The following is a 21,571-nucleotide window of genomic DNA, read 5'->3' as shown; positions in this document are numbered from 1 at the left end:
CGTCGAAATTACGTCCTTAGATTTATACCACTAAGGACAAGTAACTTTACCTTTCAAGACAAGACATCAACCTATCTGTCCGTATAGGCTGAGAGAACGGACGGAGCTAAGTTGTGCTGTTTACCGATCCTGGAAGTTGAGTTGAAGAGTTTGTGGAACTGAGTAACTTAGCCAGGTAGTGTGTGCGTGTGTGTGTGTGTGTGACAGGTTCATTTGAATATGTACTCAGGTAAATTGTTAAGATCTACTGTAAGTCTCTTGGCTGGCTTTTATGAGTAGATGAGCTGATATGCCAATTGTGGTGGACTATAACTGATGATGATGATGATGATGATGATGATGAGTGTGACATGATGATGATAGTGACGATGATTGCGATGGTGGTGGCAGCAAGGATAGTGTTCATTATTATTATTATTATTATTATTGTTGTTGTTGTTGAGTTGTTGACGTGTGACGATAATTATGAAAGGAAGTGATGTCTCCTATTCGGCACCCGGGTCATATTGTATCACGCCGTAAGAGTGCCGAATAATTTTTTAGTGGGTGTACATGAGCGGGTTTGTCCGTCTCGACTAAGTAAATCATCCCAAACTTGAGCATATTTTTCACAAATTTCCTTGCAATGCGACATTATGTAATTACAGTTACTTCGAATAAAGAAAGTGAATTAAAACGCTACCATAATCATTCTTCAGTGCGTATAAGTGAGTTTCAAGTCACTCGGATTGATACACAGTGGACCTGTTGACGCGGGCGGGAGGTTAAGCTGTGGATTAGTCACTGAATGAAGCCAATACTGTATATAGCATGTGTTAATGAGTGCTAATATGCCCTTGATGAGGCTGTCACTCCCCAAACGCACCATCCATCATACCAGTGACAATCTTAGCCGAAGTTCTTGATATTTTTTTTAAACCCTCTTCAATATTCGTATAGTGACGGGCAAAGACTTCAGTTGGATACCAGGGCATAATTTTCACCTTGACCTAAGATTGACCTCGGCCTGTTTGACCAACTTTCTCCGTGGTTAAATATTGGTTTTTTTTTTCATCTCGTCTCACACAGGTTTCATTCAAATTATCGCATCAGTTTTGAGTTATATTTTAGTTCACATACAGAAAGACTGACGGACCCACAAGGTGATATCAGTAACCAATGTAACCTGTAGGGTGAAATTCAACAGAGAATAATAACAATAACAATAATTTAGTAATAACATAAAACAATAAGAAGAAGAATTGATAGAGAACGAATGAAAAATAAAACAAACTTCTCCCTTCTTTAACCACTTCCATGGAGAGAAAACAGGAGATAAGAAACATGCAGAGAGATGGAGAAAATGACAAGAGAGACAGACCAAGAGACAGTAAGAGGAGAGAAAGAGTAGAGATAACGAAAGACTGTGAAGAAGGAATGGATAAACTTGTAGATAATATAAACCGAAGAAAGAATAGAAATAAAGGAAAAAGGAAGACAAATTATTAAATACATAATAAGTAGATATATTGATAAACTGACAGACAGACAGCCACAGACAGACAGACAGACAGAAACGAGAGATAGGCGAGAAACCCCCATACACTTGTTAAAACCTATCGCGATTAATTAATTATAGTCAGCCGTGGTTAGCAGCAAGGTGTGAAGGAGTGTGTGAGGGAGGGAGGGAGAGTGTGAGGGAGGAGGGAGGGGAGGGAGAGTGTGAGGGAGGGAGGGAGGGAGAGAGTGAGGGAGAGATGGAGAGAGAGTGTGAGGGACGGAGGAAGGGAGAGGGTGTGTGTGAGGGAGGGAGAGAGTGAGGGAGAGATGGAGAGAGAGTGTGAGGGAGGGAGGAAGGGAGAGGGTGTGTGTGTGTGAGGGAGGGAGAGAGTGAGGGAGAGATGGAGAGAGAGTGTGAGGGAGGTAAGGGAGGTGGCAATGCTGAGGTAGCAGGTGTTGGCGCCGGAATGTCGTGAGTCAAGTCAGCCTCCGTCGCCTGCTGACACTTCTCGTCTCCTCCTGACATTCATTCCTGACACAAACATATTAGTCTATTCCTTCGTCAGGTTAAAAATAATAAATACGTGGTACTGTGCTCACAACACCCTTTATGGCGTCTGTTATGGCGTTTATTATGGCGTCTATGGCCCTATTATGATGTTCGGTAGGGGAATCGTATAGGTATTAACACCATAAAACACCATAAGAAAACTACATCACACATATATTGTTCATTTAGACAAAGGGAATTTATTTTACCCGAGATGATCGAGTTTAAATATCGCGTTTCATTTTTTTTTTTTGTACACTATCCCGTTTTTTTTGGTGTTTGGTTTCGGGTTTTTTTCGTGGTTTCGTTGCAAATTATTAATATTATTTTAGTTTCAATTGTTGGTATATCTCTCTTATTATCGACCAGATTATAATTATATATTATCATTTTCTCAGCAGTGAAATATTTTGTGTAATCAGCTCTCTCTCTCTCTCTCTCTCTCTCTCGTGTGCATAAAACATAAGGAAATAATATGTTAAGTGTTGACCTCAGTAAGACGATTAATTATTGTTAAGACTTGACCCCGTGTTGCTATGACGTCACCTGACAACCACTAACCTGTGTATGATTGTTGGTTGGTATTGTTTAGTTGTTTCCGAAGAGAGAGAGAGAGAGAGAGAGAGAGAGAGAGAGAGAGAGAGAGAGAGAGACAAAAAAGAAAGGGAAAAAGAGTAAAAATCTAAATAATGAGAAAGACCAAGACAAAACAAAGAGAGAGAAAGTAAAAGAAAAAGGGAGAGAAAGTGAGAGAGAGTGAGAATAAAGCATTGTGTATTCCTCTGACAGTATTTACTGTAAGCTCTATATGGACACGATAAAGCTTAATATTTAAACCGGGTCAATGACTTCATCTCAAACCACTTTAATAAACCCATAACCTTAATATTAAACCATAAATCTTATACATAAACCATTATTAGAATGCAAACCACCTGGGAAAAAAACACCCCACTCCCATTACACCTACCTATACACCCATTAAGGCATTACATCATTTTATACCACCTGGGGAAAAAAAAAGTATTGCCAAGACGAGTGGGAGTGAGTGGGCAGTGGTACCAGATCCAGGCCACGGACACCCTTCACTCACATGCTCACTTCACCTATTTAAGAGTTAAGGTGCATTAGCGATATCTCTATAGGACAGGTTCTTAATTAACAGGTAGTGGCTGTAATGTTGAGTTGGTAATACTGATTGGAGGTAGTGGCTGTAATGTTGAGTTGGTAATACTGATTGGAGGTAGTGGCTGTAATGTTGAGTTGGTAATACTGTTGTTTGAGTACAGTCAGGTTGTTGATTTAGTAAACATTGTTGTTGTTTATATTGCTTAAGAAAAAAATTATTACAGTTTGTTGAGTGTTGTTGTGTGGAGTAGATACTTGACGTGTTTAGGGGGGGCAGGAGGAAGGGGGGCAGAGGGGGGGGGGGCAGGGGGGGGGGGGGTGCAGGAGGAAGGGCAGGGGGTGGGAGGGGAGGGGCAGGAGGAGGAGGAGGAGAGAATGAGTGTGTCTGAAGGGTAGTTGTTGAGATAGGGACGAGGGGGAGAGGAAGAGAGATAAAGAGAGAAAGAATGAAGGAGAGAGAGAGAGAGAGAGAGAGAGAGAGAGAGAGAGAGGGGGATGACCTTTCTTGCCAATATTATGAGGTTGGATGAAGAGGTCTGGATAAGCATGTTTGGACTAAGTTGTCAGAGGAGATGTGGAGGAGTGTGTTTAGTCTCCTCCTCCACACACACAGGCAACACTGTCTCCTCCTCCAACACACAGGCAACACTGTCTCCTCCAACACACAGGCAACACTGTCTCCTCCTCCAACACACAGGCAACACTCCAACACACAGGCAACACTGTCTCCTCCTCCAACACACAGGCAACACTGTCTCCTCCTCCAACACACAGGCAACACTATCCTCCAACACACAGGCAACACTGTCCTCCTCCACACACAGGCAACACTGTCTCCCTCCTCCAACACACAGGCAACACTGTCTCCTCCTCCAACACACACTGTCTCTCCTCCAACACACAGGCAAGTCCTCCTCCAACACACAGGAGTGTGGCCTTAGGGAGGAAGTGTGTCCTGAGGGAGGGAGGGAGGTGGCCCTAGGGAGGAAGTGTGTCCTGAGGGAGATAGTGTGACTCGGGATAGTGTGGCCCGAGTGTGGAGATAGTGTGTGGAGATAGTGTGGCCTGAGGGAGGTAGTGACTCGAGATAGTGTGGCCCGAGGAGGTAGTGACCTGAGATAGTGTGGCCCAGGAGGTAGTGTGACTCGAGATAGTGTGAGAGATAGTGTGGCCTGAGGGAGGTAGTGTGACTCGAGATAGTGAGGAGGTAGTGTGGCCAGGGAGGTAGTGTGGCCCTAGGAAGTGCCATCAACTGGGACGGTAAGCTTAGACCATGACAGTGGAAGAGTTGACAAACAAATGGAAGAGCAATCAGAGGGTACCAGATGTGTTGGGGGGGGCATTGTTGATTGAGGAAGAGGAGGAGAGGAAAAGGAGAGAAGGAAGAGAAGGAAGGGGGAGGAGGAGGAGGGGGAGGAGGAGGGAGGAGAAGGTAGGTGAGGGGGGGGAGGAGGAAGAGAAGGAAGGGGAAAAGGGAGAGGAGGAAGAGAAGAGGAGAGGAGAGGGGAGGTGAGAGGTGAAGTTACTACGTTATTTCATCTCTCCCATCACTACCAGGAGAGCGAAGCAAATCACACGTACGACCCCCAAAGGAACGGATATTTCAACGTGTAATGCCAACCCATGAATAAAAAATGCACCGACAACTAGAGAAGTGAGAATTACCAATTAAACCCCTCGTGGTCAAGGCGTGAATTTGTTGCAGGTGGTAGAAGCTGTCCCGCAACCACAAAACAACCACAACCCTGAATTAACGAACAGTATGACCCAGTGTCAAGGAATAAACCCTGATTAACCTAACCATTACGCCGAAACACAATCCGCGAATCGATTAACATCCAGGTTCCCAATTACTGTCAGGATAGACAGAGGCAAATGGCGTAAAGAAACAGGTTCACGGTGTCACCCTATACATGGGGATAGGTCCTTTGGCCATTCTTCTGATGGGTGACTGTGTTTACTGACCGCTACGCCACAGTGACAATCACCCACACGCACACCTTGGCTACAAAAGACTTAATATCTAAAACAACAATAATAAAGATAATATATATACCCATTTTCCTTGTGTACGTTCAAAGATATTCTATGAAGCCATAATAAAGTGTCGTAGTTAAGATGGTACTTCAACAAGCCCTCAGTCACAGTTCTCGTACTTGTAAGCTTAAAATAAATTAAAGTTCCTCGTTTGATCTGGCAGCGGGGAAATAGTACTCGTCTGCCATTACAGTACAGGAGATACTATTACTACTACTACTACCCATCCATTTAGTACTCTTGAAATAAACCTCAACAAACCCGTGGAATTAAACCATATATCACAGTGTAGGTAGTAAGCGCGTACACCATAACAAACACCAGCACCGTGACAGCCAGGAACACCAAAATATTATCGTCATAAAACAACTCCCGGACCTGGGGCTAACTTATGACCTTGACCTATGACCTACTTTCACCAAAATCAAATAGATTCTTCCATCCCCCCCCCCCCCCCTACATACACATACACCCACACAGCATGTCACACCCACACCCTCCTACCCCTCTCTCTCTCTCTCTTTCCCTAGCCCCCTCACCACCCACCCACACTACCAGAAACATAAAGTTAGTACGATAACCATAAAAAAGAGTACGACAACAATGCAAAAAAAAAGTACGATAACCATAAAAATAGATAGAAAAATAAAGACTCGATGTAAACAAAGAATCAAGTAAGACCCTAAGATAATCACATACAATAACACTGAAGACGAAACAAAAACAACAATAAATCAATTAGAGAGAAAGAAAAAGTAGACGAACAGGGGGGAAAGAGACACGCAAATAACTGAGAGAGAGAGAGAGAGAGAGAGAGAGAGAGAGAAAGAGAGAGAGAAAGTAGTGCTGACAATTACAAACGCGCCGCGGTGCACTGACACTAACACGAACAGCTTAGAAATACCTGAAAGTAAATATCTCATTAAGCTGACACGGTGAGTAAGCTGACACAAGTAGAATGGTCAATATACCACCACAAGAGGCCACATACCTCATTAAGCTGACGCAAGCGCCACAGTCGGCTTAATACCACACGAAAGTAATATACCTTTAAGCTGATACAAATTACCACGGTAACATTAAGCTGACTTAAAATTCATGGCTCCTCGGTAACACTTAGCTGACACAAGCACCATGGTACCTTTAAGCTGACACAAGCATCACGGTAATACTAAGCTGATACAAGCACCATGGCACCTTTAAGCTGACACAAGCACCATGGTAAGTTGGTAACTCATAAGCTGCCACTAATACAATCAGGTAAGTTGAACCCAAAGGTAGATGTGTCATTAACCTTTCATGACCTGACTTATATTGTTTGTGGAACAGGAGGAACTTTTTTGTTACTTCGATTTGTTGTTGTTGTTGTTGTTGCTGTTGTTGTTGTTGTTGTTGTTGAGAAATAAATATTTATAGAAAGTAATTCAGTGTATATTGCAAAGTCTCTCTCTCTCTCTCTCTCTCTCTCTCTCTCTCTCTGACTCCTCGGCTGTGCACCTCATAACTCTTCCCTAAAAGCCGTAGTGTCGCTCGGCTGACACAAACACCAAACTTCTTGTAGTTGTTGTCTAGAGCGTCCAAACGCCCCGTCGTGTTCACCGTCGGAGCACCAAGGACATCAGCTGATCTATGTGTTTAAATATACATAAAAAAACATATCAAGCTGTTTGTTTGTTTATTTTTTTTTTTATGTTGCACGATGCACACGTGGATTTTATTCATCCTTCATTATCCACTCTCGTCCATTCACTTGGTTGTGGGTCATTAGTCACCTCTATCTGTTCGTGTATCAGCCAATGACTGTCTCTTCTGGTCTCGCTCTCTGCATAACTTTGCATCTGTAAGTTATTTTCATACGCGTCCTCAGAGTAAATCTCCTCCACTGTTGGTCCTGCTCGTGTTGCTTTATCTCTTGCGGGTTACGAGGACTCCAGCTAACAATTGCACTTCTTCCAAATTAATTATGTAAATGTCATTATAATTCTAAACGACTTATACTATAAAAAAAAATTTGAACTATAAAGGGGAGCCAAGTATAGCTGCCGGGAATTATCACAACTGCAGAGTGTTGTTGTGGACCTCGTGGCCAACACCGCCTGTAGCCTACGTCCGGCCCGCCCCTCCCACATACAGTGTCAGGGCGCTATCTAGTGCGGCTTTTCACCTGTATGAAGGGTCAGCCAGGCCTCGACTCCCACTGAGGGTCTGTCACGAGCGCTCCTCACTGCGCCCCGGTCAAGGATCATTTCTCCTTCTCCTCAAGAGACTTTCTGAGTCTTAAGGACAACTGGGATTAGGATCAGAGCTGTGAAGTGATACTTTTACTTTCCTAAGCTGCGTGTGGGCGTCCTCCTGAGACTACGCAACGAGGAGAGACTTGTGTACATTCTCGTGCACACTTTGTGGTGACGGCTTAGATGAAATCTGCTCACTCTCGTTTAATGCTTGGCTTGTGCTTAGATGTCTTACAAACTCTCCAACTTAACCTCTTTATTTATACCCAGACATAAGTAGGAGAAGAATATCCTCATCAGCTGTTGGTAATACACCATCACTGGCTTTGTAAAGTTCAGGACAGTGGTTGTGGTAGCGTCGTCAGTGTCCAAGAATACTCCTCCCCGTGACGGCCGTGATCTACAAGGCTGATCAACCAACCCACCTTTTTTAACCCGCCAGTGAAGTGCTTCTACGATGTGACACTGTTGCCATTCCCGCCATCACAAACAAACCACCAGAAGACTTTATCACCACAGTGTCATTCCCAAGTCCAATGGTGGCATCACTTCACACTTCCCTTCTCCATCCTCTCCTTCCTTATTCTCACTTACTCCTTACACCACCTTACCACCCTCTCTCTCTCTCTCTCTCTCTCTCGTGCCCTGACCTCCCCATCTCCATGTAAATAAGCTCCAGCAAGTGGTACAGTACATACTGTCACTACGGACGTAAAAAGGACGTGTTCATTATGCTTGTAGGGGAGGGGCGTTCAATGCCAAATGCCCTCGTCTTATCTGGTCACTGTGAGAACCCAAAACTTTTACCAAACACTCCACAAAATATTCCTTGCCGGCGGTACACAGGATGCCAAATCCACCGAACATTGCCCGTTAAAGTACCTGTAAAAGAGAGAGAGTGAAGCAACATTGCGGCGAAGAGAAAGGGAAGAAAGTTTGTCAACTAAAAGAGGAGAGTTAATAAGACGAAATGCCTTTGATTCCAATCTATCTAACAGTTGGAAAGAAGAAGAGCCACCCCAGATATGAGAGCAGTACTCCAAGTTAGGACGAATGAATCCCTTATATACTTGAAGCAACTGCTCAGAAGTGAAGTAGCTACGGCATCTGTACAGCATTCCAAGCTTTCGGGAGGCAGCTTCAGCAATGTTGAGGATGTGTGGCTTTCATGACATATTAGAGGAAATGGTGAGGCCAAGCATATCTATTTTAGAATATGGCAGAATGATAGCATCCTGAAATGTGATTGGAGGGAGATCATCTAATTTGGAAGTGTAATTGGGAAATAGTGAGTTTTATAAGAAATGAATTTAACCAAGTTTCTACCTACCCATTCGGAGATGCTGCACAGATCCGCATTGATAAATGTAATGATGTCAGCTCTAGAGACAGATCTAGTTTGAGAGTTAGGGGGAAGGGGAAAATGTGAAGAAGAGTGAAGAGTAGAATCATCAGCGTAAGGATGAATAGAATTAGTTGTAGTGTGGAGTAAATTTTTTATAAGAAGAAGAAAGAGAGTAGGTGAAAGAACAGAACCCTGTGGGACGCCACTATTGGTAGAGAAAGGGCGAGAGATCGATCCCTCGACAACAACTGCCATGGATCGGTTCTCCAGGAAGCTAGAGATTAGAGAACAAAGTGGGGAAAGAAACCATAGGAGGGAAGTTTAGAAAACAAAGACTTGTGCCATACCCTGTCAAGTGCCTTGGAGATGTCGAGGGCCACAACGAAAGTTTCCCCATAATCCCTTAGAGAGGATGACCAAAGATAGGTGCAGTAGGAGAGCAGATCACCAGTAGATCTCGCCTGGCGAAAGCCATACTGGTGATCCGATAAAAGAGAATGGCGTTCAAGGAGACGGAGAAAATGGGAGTTCAAGATAGTTTTCGAAAATCTTAGAGAGGGATGAAGTTAGGGCAATGGGGCGATAGTTAGAGAGATTAGAATGGTCACCCTTCTTTGGGATGGGCTGAACCAAGGACTCGACTATGGACCAAATGCTGTATTCATGCAGGAAGATACATACATACATACATACTGTTACCACCGTGTCGTATTTTTCTATTTTTTTTTATATAACATGCTCCCATGTTCCATATTATTCCTGTAATGATGTGTTGTATTTACTATTATATAATCTAGTCACCTTACCCTGTGCTGTTAAGGTTTTAACTGTTAATATTTGTTCAAACCCATTTTGTATTGTAACAAGCATTCTGTGTTGCTCTAACGACCATCTGCATCGTTAAACGACCCACCGGCGGGTCGCGTGGCGGGAGCCGACCTTATATATAGGACCCACCAACTGTTGACGGAGCTAGTTCAGTCTTCTTGTCATACAGTTCACATCCTTTGAGTGACTCTCGTCACCTGTTACTTATACTTAATTTATTTGTGTTGTTCCTGTCGCCACCAATGTGGTATATCTATGTGAGTACCTATTTATGTCTCTGTTTATGTCCATCAGTATTTGCTTCGTTACATTTAAGTAATTCAGTGTTGTTTCACGTTAGTTAATTTCAGTGATAGTTTTTATATGTTTATGCAGTGTTAACGTAATCCAATACTTTATTTTTATTCTTTTGATGTTTCGATGTTTAGTATCATTTGTGTCTTAAAAGTTTCGATGGTGAATCAATTTGTTGTGACAGCCTACGAGGCTCTTTATTGTGTTAATATTTAATTAATTAAATTCTTAAAGGTTTACTTTATTTTTATTCCCTTTTAATTTACTTCACTATTTTTGTTTGGTTACGACTAGAACCTGGATATTTAAGTAAATTAAGAGACGGCGTAACAATACACACACACTCTAACACACTCCTGGCTTCTTCGTCAGGAGTGTGTTAGACAGTTTTTCCGTCTGTCTGTCTGTTTGACCTTTCCTTGCTCTGTCTACCTGTGTTCAAGTATAAGTCTGTTTGTTTGTTTGTGTTTACTCTTAGTCTCTAATTGTCCGTGTGATTTGTATGTTTGTAATCATTTGCCGATTAAATATATATCAATTGTCATATATCAGTATTATTTGTTAATGTTTATTAATATATGTTTTTTTTTCAATTATCCGGACACTACGACTTACAACTCTTACACATTCTACAACACCAGTACAACACCCTATATGTAATATAATTTTATTTACAACCATTACAACCCAAAAATGTCACCTGGCTGCTGGTTGAGTCACAACACCACATCAACAAATTAACAACAATTTTTTTCTGTCAATATTTTTTTTTTTTCAGTTGAAGCTAAAAGTAAACAAGTGACGTAAACAAGTACTATAACAGATCATATTAAACATTATACTAAATAAACACCAAAAACAGAATCATCTACAAAACACAACATTTAGCACACATCCCTAGACATTCTTACACATTCCTAAACATCCCTAAACAACTCTACACACTCCCTACACACTTCCTACACATCTCTGCACATCCCTTCACATCACTACACAACTGTATACATCCCCACACACTCCCTACACATCCCTACACATCTCTACACATTCCTACACATCCCAACACACCCCTACACCCCTACACATCCACACAAATCCCTACACAATACACAACCTCTGGTCACTGTTGTCACAAATATCACGTAATGTCCAAACACCTGTGGGAGTTAATTAGGAAGAGTCGACAACAGGTGAACAGTCTGGAATCTGGATAACAAGTCTGATGTGAATTGTTAAGACTGAACGGCTGAGAGACAGACAGACAGACAGACAGACAGAGAGAGACAGAATCACAATCAAAGTTTTTACAAAAATCCTTAACCTCCTCTGCCTCCTCCCCTCTATAACTCAGAATCAATAAGCTCACCGCATTATTGTACACAGTCTTAACGCTAATTCGGCACCACCTTTGACTCCCATTGTTAAACTAACCGTATTTTGAGGTCATTTGATCCGTCCTTTATCGTCGTGCTGAAGAAACATTGAACATGAGGTGTGTATGTTGACGTTTAGTGCTGTTAATAATAGAGCCGTGAGAATGTTTATAACTCTCTCTCTCTCTCTCTCTCTCTCTCTCTCTCTCTCTCTCTCTTACCATCATCACGCCCCACACTCCCAACATATTCAAGGTCTCTCTCCCCTCCCCTTTCCCCTCTCCTCTCCCCATCCTCCCTCCCCTCTTCTCCCCGAGTTCTTACCCCTTCTAACATATTCAAGGTCTCTCTCCCCTCCCCTTTCCCCTCTCCTCTCCCCATCCTCCCTCCCCTCTTCTCCCCGAGTTCTTACCCCAGAGAGAGAGAGAGAGAGAGAGAAAGAGAGACGTTCGATATTTCTAGTTCACCACTTTCTTGCTATCAAATGTGAACAATAAAAAAACAAATAACTTTAACGTTATCTTTTCATCTGTATATCGTCACTGATAACACCAAGAGAACTGACGGTTAGGTTTGTATATCTAATAATCACTACTGTAGCCGCTGTAGTGTCGTAGTGAAGATGTTAGAGGGGTATTGAAGTGTTTTTATTGCATCCTGTGATATGAGTTCTATTCAATGTTAAGATATGCGGTATATTAAGGCCAAGGGACACACACACACACACACACACACACACATACACACACACACACACACACACACACACACAGCAGTAGGGACGACCTGGTGTATATCAAGGTGTCGTTTGGCTCTGTCTTGAAGGCGTAAGTAAAACACTGGCTTCTGTATGTGTGTATGTATGTATGTATGTATGTATGTATGTATGTGTGTATGTATGTATGTATGTACCACCATCTAATCATTCTAAGAGGCCAGGGTCACTTACTATCAAAGCTTCATTCATTTTAATCACTTTCTTTTCCAACTCATCTTACACCCACCCCACATCCTACCCACCCCACTACCTCACCCCACCCTACCCACCCTACCCACCTTAACCATCCATTATACAATCTAAGAGTAACGTTAACCCCCCCAATATTTCTTTTAACCAATAACCATATCTTTTATCATCATTGTATTTGAGAACTTTTTTTAAGATACATTTTCCAAAACATCTCAAGTGAAAAGACATCATATGTAAGACCTAGATAACATAGTATACAGTCTCTGGGTTAGAGGGTCAATGCCACTGTCCTTACACCTCCCCACACGCCATACAAGCCTGTGTCTCCTCGTACACTGGTTGGTATCGTCTCCTGAGGGGGGGAAGGGGAAGGGGAAGGGGGAAGGGAAGGAAGGAAGGAGAGGGGAAGGGAAGGGGGGGAGAAGGGAAGGGGAAGGGGGAGAGGGGGAAGGGGAAAGGGGGAAGGGGTGTTAGTTGATTAAATGAGATGTAATAATAAGGTGAAGGTATAGATACTTAAGAACAGGTTATAGAATTAATATAAATACAGGTGTAGGTACAGGTTTATGTCTATAATTACAGGTACTGGTATAAGCTTAAGTTGAGATAGCATAGATGTGGGTGTGTGGGTGTGTGGGAGTATGTGGGTGTGTGGGTGTGTGGAGTGAGTGGGAGTATGTGGGTGTGTGGGTGTGTGGGGTGAGTGGGAGTATGTGGGTATGTGGGTGTGTGTCTTGTTGTGGGAGTGAGTGGAGTATGTGGGTGTGTGGAGTGAGTGGGAGTATGTGGGTGTGTGGGTGTGTGGGGTGAGTGGGAGTATGTGGGTATGTGGGTGTGTGTCTTGTTGTGGGAGTGAGTGGTGGACAGGTATAAACACGTGTCTTAATGACCCAGATATCAGAAGAGCAATGCTGGCCAACTCACACACACACACACACACACACACACACACACACACACACACACACACATGACGTCACAGCAGCACAGACACGGAAAGATTATCATGTTCTTGTTTCTGTTGTTTTACTGTTGTTGTTCTTTCTTTGTTTTGCTTCGATGATTTTGTTTTATTTCTGTTTTTGTTATGTTTTATGTGTTTGTTTTACTGTTGTTTATGTTTTGGGTTTCGTTTGCTGTGGCATTGTTGTTATTGTCAATGCTGTTTTTGTTGTTGTTACTTGTTAAAAACTCTCTGGTTGTTGTTGTTTTTGTTTTGTTATTTTTATTGGATTAAGTGGTGGATTGAGTGGTGGATTGAGTGGTGGATTAAGTGGTGGATTAAGTGGTGGATTGAGTGGTGGATTAAGTGGTGGATTGAGTGGTGGATTAAGTGGTGGATTAAGTGGTGGATTAAGTGGTGGATTAAGTGGTAGATTGAGTGGTGGATTAAGACGCCACTGGGAATGTTGATACATAAATTCTTGCCTCTAAAACAAACAAACAAACATTGGAACATGCAGACAATCACTGAGACTGACAAACAAACGTTGGTATATGTAAACAAGTGGTGGGCATAAACATCTAACTTGAACCATCATTATCAACGGGTTAAACCATCCTCTTCAGAGGGTTAAACCACCATCCTCAAAGGGTTAAACCATTATCCTCAAAGGGTTAAACCATCATCCTCAAAGGGTTTAAACCATCACCTTAAAGGAGTTAAACCATCATCTTAAAATAAGTTAAACCATCATCCTCAAAGGGTTTAAACCATCACCTTAAAGGAGTTAAATCATCATCTTAAAGAAGTTAAACCATCATCCTCAAAGGGTTTAAACCATCACCTTAAAGGAGTTAAACCATCATCTTAAAAGGAGTTAAACCATTATCCTCAAAGGGTTAAACCATAATCCTCCAAGGGTTAAACCATCATCCTCAATGGGTTCAACCAATATCTCGAAATTAAACCAACGTATCTCTGGTAATCCGGAAGGAAGCGTGTTGACTATATTTAAAGATAACGATTCTTGTAACTTAATGAAAACAAAAGATGAAAGGTGTGACGCTCATTAGTGCACCTTACCTGTGTCACCTGTTGTTATTATCATCAGGTGAAAATGTAGCCATTATCACCATATATAATAAGGTTAATATATGAACAGTTGCAATGAGACAAACTAACCACCTTATTGACGTAAACACACACCTTGATGCCGTAAACACACACCTTGATGACGTAAACACACACACCGTGATGACGTAAACACACACCTTGATGACGTAAACAGACACAAACACAAAAAGAGATAATTTAATTGATGCTAATGACTGATAAAACTAATTAACTGAAGCAAGAAAGAGGTGATTAACGTGTGTGTGTGTGTGTGTGTGTGTGTGTGTGTGTCGTGAAGCACACTGACCTACATCCTGTACACCCCATTGGATGACACGGTATATATATGAATCATGTTATCTTGTTCTTATCTGGTTACTTGAGCATTCATATCTAACACCTCTCTCTCTCTCTCCTCTCCTCCCTCCCCCCTCTCCCCTCCTTCCCCTCCCCCTTCCTTCCCCTCCCCTCTCCCCTCCCTCCCACCCCTCCCTTCCTCTCCCTATCTCACTTCCTTTTCTTCTTCTTCCTCTATTCCTCCCCCTCTCCTCACATCATAATCCCTCTCACTCTCCCACTCGACCACCTGCCAGCCCACCCACTCGGTCCCCTTTCTCCTCGTTTCATAATCCCTCTCACTCACCTTCCCCTCCCTCCCACCTCTCTTCTTTCCTTCAATCGTATAAAATAAATTAAAGAAAACTTATAATAATTCCTAATAATCTCCTTCATTGGACAGTATTTTGTTTTTTATTCAGAATTTCCCCGAATTTTGTTTTTATGATCGGCTTTTGTTTTACAGATATTTGTTTATATCACTTATAGTTTATTCATTTGTTTATTGCCTTTGTTTATTTTTCCTTATTTTTTACGCGGGATGAAACTATAGGGGGAGTATAATAAATATCAAAGAAGTAGATAAAGATTACGAAAAAGTAGATAAAAATAACGAAAAAGTAGATAAAGATAACGAAAAAGTAGATAAAGTAGACAGAGATAACGTAAAAGTAGATTATGATAACGAAAAATAGATCAGTCTTGCTTAATTCTAGTCTAATTAAGATTTTAACTTTCCCCTTAATCTCATTAAACCTAAACTAACTTAACCAAACTCGTACTGTATCTAGGTTAGGTTATGTCTTACCTTTTCTACCTAACCTAACCTAATCAAAGTTTAATCTAAGTGGAGGTAACCTGTAACTAAACCTAACTTCCCTACTTTAATGAAGCAAAATCAAAGTTACCTAACCTAACCCAATCTAACCTAACCTAACCTAACTTAAGCCAATCCTAAGTTGAATTTAAAGATGACCAACAAATTTAACCTAAACCAAACTAAATGTAATATAACTTAATCGAACCAAATTTTGCCCTAAGTTAAACTAAGACTTAATTTAACCCTAAGGTAAACTACACCTGACCTAATGAACACTAATTTAACCTCAGGTGTTATAGGTGAGGCAGAGAAACGTCCACAACATTGGTCTTAACTCTCTCTCTTAACTACGAATATACAAATATAACAAATATTAACCTTTACTAATAAAGCTCATTACTATGCATGAAATGACCTGGGGTGAAATTTTATTAACATATTTTAAAGTTTTCGTCGCACTAACACACAAAAGTTTACTTGATAAATACAATATTTTACATAACGTTCATAATCCGTAGATGTATTTCACTTAAGATATTGTTGTACTATAGACAGAGAATCACACTAAGCACTTGAAGACATTTTATGGTACTCAGAGAACTAAACATCATTTTTTAAGGCATTTATTTTATCTCAGGTCGAGTAGCGTGTTCTTTGCCTCGGTCTCAGAAATAGAACTTGTTTGGAATATTGAAAACGTTATCAGATATTCAACCACAATAAAATAAAAGATACATACACGTCAAACTAAGTAAGGTAAGTTTTGTGTAAACACCAGGCGTGTCACTCAGTCAAACGTTTGTGTGAGTGACGAAACCAGAGTAAACAACAAACGTTTCGTACTTACGTGAACCCTCGTGATCGTCAGCTGTAGCGTCTGTGTGTGTGTGTGGGAGAGGGGGGGGGGTGTTGAAGCACTTCTAACTGTCAGTAACTTGTTTGAGTGTGTGTGTGAGGGAGAAGGAGGGGTGTTGAAGCACTTCTAGCTGTCAGTAACTTGTTTGAGTGTGTGTGTGTGTGGGAGAGGGGGTGTTGAAGCACTTCTAACTGCCAGTAACTTGTTTGAGGTGTGTGTGTGTGGGAGAGGAGGGGTGTTGAAGCACTTTAGCAGTCAGTGCACTTGTCGGAGGTGTGTGTGTGTGTGGAGAGGGGGGGTGTTGAAGCACTTCTAACTGTCAGTAACTTGTTTTGAGTGTGTGTGTGTGTGGAGAGGAGGGTGTTAGCTAATTTCTAACTGCCAGTAACTTGTTTGAGTGTGTGTGTGTGTGTGGGAGAGCGGGGTGTTTGAAGCACTTCTAGCTGTCAGTAACTTGTTTGAGTGTGTGTGTGTGTGGGAGAGGGGGGAAGTTGAAGCACTTTAACTGCCAGTAACTTGTTTGAGTGTGTGTGTGTGTGTGTGGGAGAGCGGGGGTGTTGAAGCACTTCTAGCTGTCAGTAACTTGTTTGAGTGTGTGTGTGTGTGGGAGAGGGGAGGGGTGTTGAGCACTTCTAGCTGTCAGTAACTTGTTTGAGTGTGTGTGTGAGGGAGAGGAGGGGGGGTGTTGAAGCACTTCTAGCTGTCAGTAACTTGTTTGAGTGTGTGTGTGAGGGAGAGGAGGGGGGGTGTTGAAGCACTTCTAGCTGTCAGTAACTTGTTTGAGTGTGTGTTTTGGTGTCTCCCAGTGTCCCAGCGTGAAGCTATTGTGTACCTTCCCTCCTCACAAATATCCCAGACACTCACTCACTCACTCACTCACCTGTTTTGTGTGTGTGTGTGTGTATCCCCCTTAACACTCCTAGATGCACTTGCCTGAGTGTCCCATCCTAGACTATGTCCTTTCCTCACAAGCACTCTCTGAGACACTTACTTAGTTTGTTTGTGTCCCAACGTCTATGTCCCAACGTGGGGTCATGTCCCTATCACTCACCTGCCCGAGTTATGTCCCAGTGTCCCAGCGTTGGATGTATGTCTTTCTCACAAGCACTCCCAGAGACACTCACCTGCCCTGAATTGTGTCCCAGTGTGCCAACATAGGCAGAGTCCGTCTCACACAAACACTGTCAGGGGGCACTCACCGGATTATCACTAAGTTGCAACGTTTAAAACTTGGCGGTTCCAGGGAGACTAACTCAGGATTTGGCTGGTCATAGCTTCATGTAGTATACCCACGTCGCCACACTCAGCCACGCTTCCCTCAGTCTTACACCCGGATTCACCACCTTTCGTCCCGACACCCCCTACCATTTCTACCTTAGATCGGCCCTGTCTCCCGGCCTTATCACCCATATCCTTTATAACACAAACCATTATCGATACCATTGATATAGAAGGATATAAATGAGGAATAAACATATAGGTTGTGGGTTTAAAGTTAGAAAAAGAGTTTAGAAGTATCTCAAGGCAATGTCCTTAGGCAACGTTCGCGGGGAGACTGTCTGCGAGTAGTCTAGTTCGTGGCCGCTGTGAACATTGGTTTCAGAATGCATCATCTGGCCGAGAGTTCCGACTCGCCAGAAAAAGTTCTATTTGGGTTGTCAAACTGTTCCTCTGATTTCCGTTTCAAGGAGACGCTCGACTGTGTTTCCGGCATGACGTATAACAGCAAAAACAAGACAGTGATGATGATCTTACACAAGCGAGCTTCTGTATCACCACCTTCACCACCCTCACCACCCTCACCACCTTCACCACCCTCACCACCCCACCACCCCACCACCCCCACCACCCCCACCACCTCCACTCACCCCTCACCACCCCCCACCACCCTCACCACCTCACCACCTTCACCACCTCACCACCTCACCACCACCACCTCACCACCACCCTCACCACCTTCACCACCTCACCACCTCACCACCTCACCTCACCACCTCACCACCCCTCACCACCCTCACCACCCTCACCACCTTTCACTCACCACCTTCACCAATTCTCACCACCTTCACCACCCTCACCACCTTCACCACCCTCACCACCCTCACCACCTTCACCACCCTCACCACCCTCACTACAAGGGCCACATCACCAGCATTTATAATTGTTAGTCTTGGTTAACTATTAATGATGTTAATTATATGTTAAGCGGTTAAATTCTTAAAATATTATCCAGGAAATGACCGCAAACTTAAATTTTAAAATATGTTTACTCCATCCTAGAATTTTCTGGATAATTTACACGTCTTTATAAAGTTACTTATAAACACTTAGGATAATCTTTTTGGGTGTAATTGTAGTTCACAAAATACTCAAGTATACACTGGAAAATGTGGCAAGTCTTGTGGTTTCTTTCATTGGGAGACAAACTCTTCTCATTCAACGGAGAGCCAATCAAATTCTAAGCCCTAGCGAGGCCGCATGCTCATTGGCCAGAACCACGCTGGGACTCAAGCCAATGAGAGGGGCGGGGACGACTCACCTTTGACAGGTAACCCAAAAAAAAAAACGTGAATGAAGAAACTGAACGCTAATTACTTCTTCCGGATTACTTTTAAACTTCATTCATTCTTGTGGCATTTATTTGTTATGGCTTGGCTCTCCCCAGTGAACTATTAGTTAAGCAACACTGGTTTTCCTTGATGGTGTTTCGAAGGTATTTAATTGCCTGTGTGTGATCTGAAACCTTATATTTCTGTTTCTCTTGAACTTCCTTTATGTTTATGTTACTTCAGTGTTGACATCTATACTTCCTTGTTGTGGTAATGTCTTTTAGTTTCACGAATCTATTGTTTTATTATAGAATAGAATAATGGGATATGGTAGTAGTAGTAGTAGTAATAGTAGTAGTAGTAGTAGTAGTAGCAGTAGTAGTAGTATTGTTGTTGTTGCTCTTATTATCATCATTATTAGTATGACATTGTCTTCACCAACAGCTAATTTCCTCATCGATAGATTATTAACTATAACCACTATTACCACCACTACCACCACCACTACCACCACCACTACGACCACCACTACCACCACTACCACCACCACTACCACCCCGTTGAGGATGAGGGTGTGAGATAAAGTCTAGGGAGTGAGTTTGCCATGTTGTGTGTGTGTGTGTGTGTGTGTGTGTGTGTGTGTGTGTGTGTGTGTGTGTGTGTGTGTGTGTGTGTGTGTTTATTTCTTGTTCTCTCTATTATAATTGGTTCCTTGTTGTTGTTTTTGTGTTTTTATTATTATTTGTTTTCCTTTGTTTGCGTCTTTCTTTCTTCTCTCTTTTCGTTCTTTTTTCTTTTCCTTCCTTATTTTTTCTTTCCAAATATTGACAAAACAAAATCTCAAATATTTACACTTAACAAAATAACCAAAACTTGACTTGGTGAAGGGAATGTGTTTGTCTTCTGAAATATCAATAAAAAGGTCAGGTCAGGTCAGGCATATCGAGGCTACATATCACGTGTCATGAGAAGAACATTATATATCCTGTGTCGTGTAGGTCTGTGTCAGCTGGTAATGGCTCTCTTGTTTCCCTTCGTTTGCTGCTTCCTGGGGTGCTGTTCCTCCTCCTGCTGGGGTGCTGCTGGGGTGCTGTTCCTCCTCCTGCTGAGGTGCTGCTTTCTCCTGCCTCCTGGGGTGCTGTCCTCCTCCTGCTGGGTGCTGTTCTTCCTCCTCAGTGCTGCTTCTGCTTCCGGGGTGCTGTTCCTCCTCCTGGGGGTGCTGTTCTTCCTCCTGCTGGGGTGCTGCTTCTTCCGTTTCCTAGGGTGCTGCTTTCTCCTGCTTCCTGGGGTGCTGTTCTCCTCCTGCGTTTCTCCTGCTGCTGGGTGCTGTCTCCTCCTGCTGCTGGGGTGCTGCTTCTCCTGCTGCTGGGTTGCTGTTCCCTCCCATGCTGGGTACTGCCCTCCTCCTGGGGTGCTGCTCCTCCTGCTGGGGTGCTGCTCCTCCTGCTGGGGTGTTGCTCCTCCTGCTGGGGTCCTCCTCCTCCTCCTGTTGGGTGTCCACAGTTTATATTCCTTGTTACTTTTTCTTGTATTATCTGAAGATTAGACACCTACCTTTTTATTTCATCTGAAGATTAATTAACCTAACCTTACCTAGCCTAACCTAACCTAACCTAACCTAACCTTACCTAGCCTAATATAAAATCACCTAAATAAACCTAAACTTAATTTAATCTAATATCACTTAACGTAACCTAACTTTATCTAAACTAACCTAACCTATAATGACATGTCCTCTTAACCTAACCTAACCTAACCTAACCTGACCTAACTTAACCACACTCCCAAGTAGCATTAAGGTGGTGGTTAACTTACATGTTATACAAGGTGGGTTCTCTTAATTGCCATACGATTCTTGTTCGTATATATAAAAAAAAAATCTTAAATCCTTGCACACGTTTCTATTTCAGGTAACGACTGATGTACTGTGCACCTGTGTGTGTGTCGCAGTAAGGAAGAAGTTAACTACAGGTACAACGGTGCTCACTGTCACCCCGTAAGAAGGTAAGTGTAACAAAAACACTTTATCATATACACGTGTTGTATAAACTTTCATGACTTTTCGTTGTGACTTGTTTTTGCTTTTGATCTCGAATTATGATTTTAAATGGATAGTAGTTAGGGTTGGGAGGAGGAGGAGGAGGAGGATGAGAGGGGAAGAGGGGGAGAAGGAGGAGCAGGAGGAGATGGTGGTACGAATGGTGTTGGTGGATACGCTGGACAACTTCTCAGCCAATCAGGTTCTCCTTGGCTGCATGTGTTGGGGGTAAATAAACGTGACGTCATAAGTCTCGGTGCTACTGTTGACGGCAGGAACCAAGTGTTGGCTCTAACTATACTTATTATTTTAAGCTGGTGGGTTGTGATGATGTTGTTGTGTGTTGTGTATTTTACATTCCCAGGGTGATCAAGTAATATGTGTGTGTGTGTGTGTGTGTGTGTGTGTGTGTGTGTGTGTGTGTGTGTGTATTGTCACATTCTTCATCTGGGGCTTCAAATTAGAATGTGAGGATGAGATTATTATGAGAAAGAAACATAAGAACCAGTAACATTTTATCCGTAACAATAAATAATAATAATAATAATAATGATATTTCTCAGAGTAATACAGAGCTGCTGGAAACAAAACACACACACACACACACACACACACACACACACACACACGAGGTAGGTGAGAATAAGTCACAGGTGAGAGAAATACATACATAGATAT

The 21,571-nt window shown here is 42.5% G+C and overlaps 1 protein-coding gene across 3 annotated transcripts in view; it reads right to left on the bottom strand.

Annotated features, from left to right (window-relative positions):
- The window catches only part of LOC121878949, a 97,003-nt gene extending 79,452 nt beyond the window's left edge, over nucleotides 1-17,551 (bottom strand). The window contains exon 1 of one of the 3 annotated variants that reach the window (XM_042385402.1): nucleotides 17,506-17,551. The gene's annotated coding sequence lies outside the window, so the exon portion shown is untranslated. Of the gene's footprint in view, nucleotides 1-17,357 lie in introns of all 3 variants that reach the window. The other 2 variants (XM_042385401.1, XM_042385399.1) reach the window with 2 other exon arrangements.
- Between the last annotated feature and the right edge of the window lie 4,020 nt (nucleotides 17,552-21,571).

Source organism: Homarus americanus, unplaced genomic scaffold (assembly GCF_018991925.1).
Source record: "Homarus americanus isolate GMGI-L3 unplaced genomic scaffold, GMGI_Hamer_2.0 scaffold4060, whole genome shotgun sequence".
NCBI lineage: Eukaryota > Metazoa > Arthropoda > Malacostraca > Decapoda > Nephropidae > Homarus > Homarus americanus.
Note: the sequence above shows the minus strand (reverse complement) of the source record. Positions and strands in the feature narration are given on the sequence as shown.